The sequence below is a fragment of the Cryptotermes secundus genome, unplaced genomic scaffold (genome assembly GCF_002891405.2).
Source record: "Cryptotermes secundus unplaced genomic scaffold, Csec_1.0 scaffold454, whole genome shotgun sequence".
NCBI lineage: Eukaryota > Metazoa > Arthropoda > Insecta > Blattodea > Kalotermitidae > Cryptotermes > Cryptotermes secundus.
The window spans coordinates 401,796-407,795 of record NW_019729215.1 but is presented as its reverse complement, the minus strand read 5'-3'; the positions used below and the strand labels follow the sequence as shown (position 1 = coordinate 407,795).

The 6,000-nt window shown below is 47.5% G+C and overlaps 1 protein-coding gene across 2 annotated transcripts in view; it reads left to right on the top strand.

The window, feature by feature from the left end:
* LOC111865470 (protein takeout) overlaps positions 1 to 6,000 on the top strand; it is a 95,953-nt gene that overhangs the window by 66,267 nt on the left and 23,686 nt on the right. The gene's annotated exons all lie outside the window — the stretch shown is intronic.

Here is a 6,000-nt window from a genome sequence, read left to right as displayed (position 1 = left end):
CTCCCACATGCCCGTGAGGTTGTCAGCCTTATGCGCCGACCGGTCGTCCTTTACTCCCCACGAAGATTCCTGGTACTATATATATATATATATATGTGTGTGTGTGTGTGTGTGTCTGAGTTCTTGTTTCTCCTGTGAAACACAACAAAAGCAAACACCAAATAACTCACTCTCACTCCGCTGTGCATATCTGAGTGTGTCTGGTTGTACAGCGTTGCTACGTGTTTCGGCTCATCAGGCGACACATAAACAAGTCTCAGGGCGAGGGCACGCCGGGGAAACTGGCAACCGCAACGCAACCGCAATTTCCGAGTATTGCTATCAGTCTGAGTTGAACACGGGTGCACGCGGTAGCGTAGTTGGTTGAGGAGCTATGCTACAAGCCGGAAAGTCGCGGGTTCAAGTCCCATTGAGGTCATTGGATTTTTTCAATTGACCTAATCCTTCCTGGGGTCGACTCAGCCTCTTAACAGAAATGAGTACCAGGAATTAATTAAATAATTTTCCTGGGGAGTAAAGGGCGGCCGGAGCGTAAGGCTGACAACCTCACATCCATCTTTGAGCCGATTGTCTAGATAATGTGGGAGCCTCAACGTCTCACATACCTATGGGCCTTCACAGCCTGGTACAGGGATAGCTTTACTTTACTTTTTACTGAGTTGAATACACACTACCGAATGGAGCAGCACAAATTGAGGGAACTTCAGCCTCATTTCAATAGATGGTTTAGCGTGCGGTTATGACGGTGTCAGCTTCTAGGTCATACAGCGTCAGGCAATTGCGTTGCCTAACCGAGGCAATACCCCGATACTTCCTTGGAGCCATTTTGAAAAATCGCGCAAGACCTCAGTGAGAAGAGCGGGTGTTCAGGCCGAGGTTCGAACCGACCACCTCGCGAATACACGGCAATCTCTCAAGTCACGGAGAGCGAAAGTTTGCGTGTCGCCTCTGAGAATGACGCAACTCTGTAGCAGACTGCTGAACTTTCCCTGGGAGCAACTCATTACCTTCGCTTCCCAGCCGCTAGTCGGCTTGTGGCGCTAGTGTGTCACATAGCAAACAAGATATTGCGCCGTATAGACACGTTGCTAGGGAACGCCTGCAACATACACGCAAGCACAACAGGACCTGAGGGCGGGAAACTGAAGAATCTCCACTGTTAAAGCCGTTGCTGGGAAACGACTAGTGAAGACCGAGAATATTTAGCATATGATAGTGACTTGTAAAATGTGGAGATAGTTGTAATGCTGTAATTACTTGTAGTTCCGAGTTGTGTCAATAAATCCAGTATCCAATCCGTATCACGCCTATATTCACACCCATAAATCGTGACTACATTTACGCCAGGCTCTCACAGTGGTGACTAAGAGAATTACCGCTTCCTGAGCTGTGACGCCCTTTTTCGTGGGTTATTTTACGTCAGTGGTTTTGCGTGACTTTTAGACGGGTTTTGGACTGGATGATTGGATTTACTGACAGCTTATGCCTGCCACCCGGGACTACAGGCAATTACAGCGCTATTGCTGATCTACACACTTTGGTTCTCAGTCTTCATTAGTCGTATCCGGGCAACGGATTTCAACACAGTAGTTATACTGGTCTCAGAGAACGTCGCTTGCAGCATCTCTTCTATTGTTGCGTGACGTCACAGCCTACGTGACGCGTTCCTCTGCTGCGTGTGTACTGGTCATTACCTAGCAACGACTGCTTCTCTGCCTCCACAGTTTTTGCTTTGAGCAAACATGCAGCAATTTAAGGTCGAATGTTGGGATAGTATAGGTGAACGATGATTTGGAAGGATTCCATCGTGGCCGAATGGAGGAACTCTTCCAGGAATCTGCCTGGAAAGACGGGGGAATACCCCGGTCGGAAAAGCTGGTGTCCCGGGTACGAGTTCTGATCGTCAGCGCTGCGCTAGCCCGCCCGGCCGCTAGTGGCCGAATGCATCGCTATAGGCGCCGTACGTGCTGGAGGTAACACCAAATTGACGTGCAGTTTCTTTCCTGTGGGTAGAGCTGGGTTGCGAGCATCGCAGGGGCAAGCGACCGCCTGATAGAAGGTTTCGAACTCGTCGAATTAATATCAATTTATTTATTTGAAGATGGGGCCGTCATACCTTGTGCAGGCAACCTCACTTCAGATAAGTCCCATCTGTGTTAATTAGTGCCGTGAAGCTGCGTCCTTGAGCAGATAATAGTATTCAGTTAACCCCTAAATTTATGGACGAAGGTTCGTTACCGTGGTCAAAGATCGCGGTATTGGTTCCTGTCCTGAGCCAGGTGAATGCAGTGCACAATCTCCCATCTGCCCCTAGGTCTTGCCAGTGTCTTGTTTCCGTCAAGTGGTCCTGTCTCTCGTTTGCACTGTTTGCCCTGGTTGCAGCAGCTGTCTGAAATATAATCTAGCGCCTTCCTAACGATGACATAATTGTCCACGTCACTAACCGATAATGACACGCCCTCATTTATACAGTGCCGCGGCTTGAACCCGGGCCGCCGCTGTGGGAAGCCGGCGACTCACCGCCTGAGCTGTGGCACGGCCAATCTAGCCTCACACAGCTGGCTGGGCAGACACGTATACGATGTGTGTACATGTATGTATGGGGGTAGTTCGTACAGATGTAGGGAACAGAATAATAATACAGTAAACCGTCGCCAACCCGGAGTTATTGGGGGGGGACGATAAGTCATCCGGATTAGTGAAGCAAAAGGTGGCCTAAAATGTTAAAAAAAATTAGAACACAAATAAAGGGAAAGTTAATGATAGAAGTATCGCTGATGAAAATAAATAACAAAATATCACTGTAGAGCCCTTATTTAGGAACTGTACAATGACAGTACGTGTATCCACCGACAGAAGACTCAGAAGCTGTACTTGTTTCTGAACGTAATGATGCAGGTCTGAAGAAACCGTCAAGTTTTGTCTGAACAGACAAGTGGCTCATTTGCCTCCCTAAATGCCGAGTGCGCACTGAACTGTGAAGAGCGCGCTGTTGCGCAAAGTGCGCTCAGTTCGTGCGGAAAGACGGCGCATTTCCGATCTGCGTGATGTAATACGGTGAGGACGGTGCAACGTCTGAACTCGGTCGTTTTGACCTCGATCTGAGCCGAAAGTTTCCACTGCTCGCTGCTCATACGAATTCCAACGTTTCGTGAGGCATGAGGCTGCCGTGACGTCACTGGCTGTTACTCTGTTATGTTGCCGATACAACAATGAAATGGCGGACTGCTCTGATGCCGACGCTTCCCGCTTCATTGTTGTCTTGTGATGTGTCACGACAGTCACATGACGGTAACGATGACGAATTGGACCCGTCAAATCACATGACTGACATGATTCAGCAATTTCATATCAATTGGTCACTGGATTCAGTTTGTTTTGTAATTGCTGTGAGCGTTTTGTTGAGTCAAATGTTTCGTTTGTCAGATTGCGAGAACAAGGGACGAAGCTGAACTCCTCTGAAGCCATTATCAAATGTTAATGAACGTGAAGGTTATTGTATACGGTTCGCATCAGATAATTATACAGGATGTTTCAGTTCCTGACACGTTCCTTGTTCCGTTGCTACAGCAACGCGTCCAGAATTAACACAGTGTCACGTGTCCGGGGCTCCGTGACTATCAATAGCGGGTTCTGGATTGGATGATTGATTTTATTGACACTCATATCTTTGCATAGTTCGGGACTACAGGCAGTTATAGCGCTGTCGCTATTCTACACACTTTCAGTTCAGCTTTGCATACGAAATAGTATTCTCAGTCTTCACTAGTCTTATCTTGGCAACGGATTTATCATAGTCTCACTTCAACTCACACATGGCGTCTTCTTGACACAGTCGAATTCCTTTCTTGCCATTTCCTGGAGCTGCCAATTCGAAGATTCGACCCAATTCTCTTCCGAGTACTGTTCTGTGCTCTACAGCTTCTGAACTCCCAATTCTCTTCCGACTGCTGTTCTGTGCTCTACAGCTTCTGAACTCCCAATTCTCTTCCGGCTGCTGTTCTGTGCTCCACAGCTTCTGAACTCCCAATTCTCTTCCGACTGCTGTTCTGTGCTCTACAGCTTCTGAACTCCCAATTCCGAAAATTCGACCCAATTCTCTTCCGACTACTGTTCTGTGCTCTACAGCGTCTGAACTCCCAATTCCAATTCTCCAGTCTCTCTTGTTCCTTCAAACTGGCTCCCTTATATAGACGCGGCACAGACCTACAGAAAACACGCGCCACACTGCTTCCTGTATTGTTGCGAAGGTATGTTTACCGTGCCGTTGTCTAGCAATTGGCATCCACGTTACAATAGCAATGTTGACGGGTCGTCCAGCGTCAATTTTCGGGAAACTGAGTTTGAAGTTAGGGACCAGCTGCTGTTTCAATGTGACTTGCAAGAAGATACAAGTACGTTCTGAAATCTCATGCTTGCATTTCGGGTAATCCTGTGGAATTGCTCGGGGATAGTGCAACGCCATACGGAAGAGGCAGATAAGTGTACAGTCTCATTTTCGCACACAGGTGGACACGAGTAGAACACTCCAACGCTCGGGTGACTAGTGACATCTGTTGTCGGTGCCCACGAACTGCATGAAGGCTTCAATCATGCTCTTAGAACGTGAATTGGGCGAATTATCGCGGCACCCCCCCNTCTTGTGAGCACGGAATGTTGCGATTTTCTGGCCCCCCCCCCCCCCCCCCCCGTTTATTCTTTTTATGTTGTTATGACATTTGATGAGCAAGAAAATAAAACGGGGAATTCTTATGATGGAAGAGAGGCGATTTTAAATTGAAGTTCTGTATTTAGAAACATCCCGGATGTCAAGGTTTTCTTTTAATTTTATATGTAACTAATGAAGTTAAGTCTTTCGCTTATAACGTTCGTTATTAAATTTCTGAAGCACGTGGTAAGTACATATACCACTTGTTTACCTCTCTGTATTCTTCCCACGCAGTGTATTTACTGTATGTCTTATTTGATTCCCAGAATGACAGCGGCCATTTCCCCAAAGGACACGAACCAGTTTGTCTTAGTATTGAAAACGCAGTGCTTTCTGCGATGCGAGAATTGTGCACTTAAATGTAAGTTATTTCAGTTGAGCTTGGGGCTCCAAACTGTACACAAATGCAGAGGCAGCTTCTGTTAAAGAGCTACACTTGATTGTCGAGTCCAAGGCCCCTTCCGTTCGTCGAAGCCGGGTCCCATAAGAACTGACGTAAGCAGCCGGAACTGATTGCCCAAGCCTTTAAACAGAGCAGCTTTAACCGGTTATGTTCTTACACTTATTGTTTTTCTGCACGTTACCCATGTCCCGTTTTTTTATCAAAAACACGCAATGTTTCGGAGATTGGATCCTGTCTCCGTCTTGAGGTAGAACCTACTCGGTTGGGCCCAGAGCTAGTCCCTACTCCGGACACCTGCACCAACACAAGACAGGATACATATACCAAACACAGCACAAACCGCCTGCGAGAGTGAAGACAAACATTTAAACAGAACTGTGTACACATAGTATATGAAGCCTCGGACCACGCGGTGGCGTAGTTGGTTGAGGTACTGTGCTACAAGCCGGAAGGTCGTTTGTTCGATTCCCGATGATGTCATAGGAATTTTCAATTGGCCTAATCCTTCCAGCCGCACTGTGGCCCTGGGCTAGACTCTGCCTCTAACAGAAATGAGTATCAGGAATCTTCCTGGGTGTAATGGGCGGCCGGCGCGTTAGGCTGACGGCCTCACCGCCATCTGTGAGCGGATTGTCTAGAAAATGTGGAAGTCTCGACGTCTCACAGCTCTATGGGCCTCTAGGGCCTGTTACAGGGATAGCTTTACCTTCTGTCTTTACACACATGAGCCCTAGCACCTATGTCCGTGCACTGTTTCGTGGCTGCTGCTGTTAAAATCAGAGTGAATGGAAAGAGGTGCTAGGCCTCACGCGTGGAGCGTCTTTATAGTTTCTAACGTCTGTCATTGCCTTGAGAGGAAACAGTTACCTGCTATGCTCTGAAAACAAAA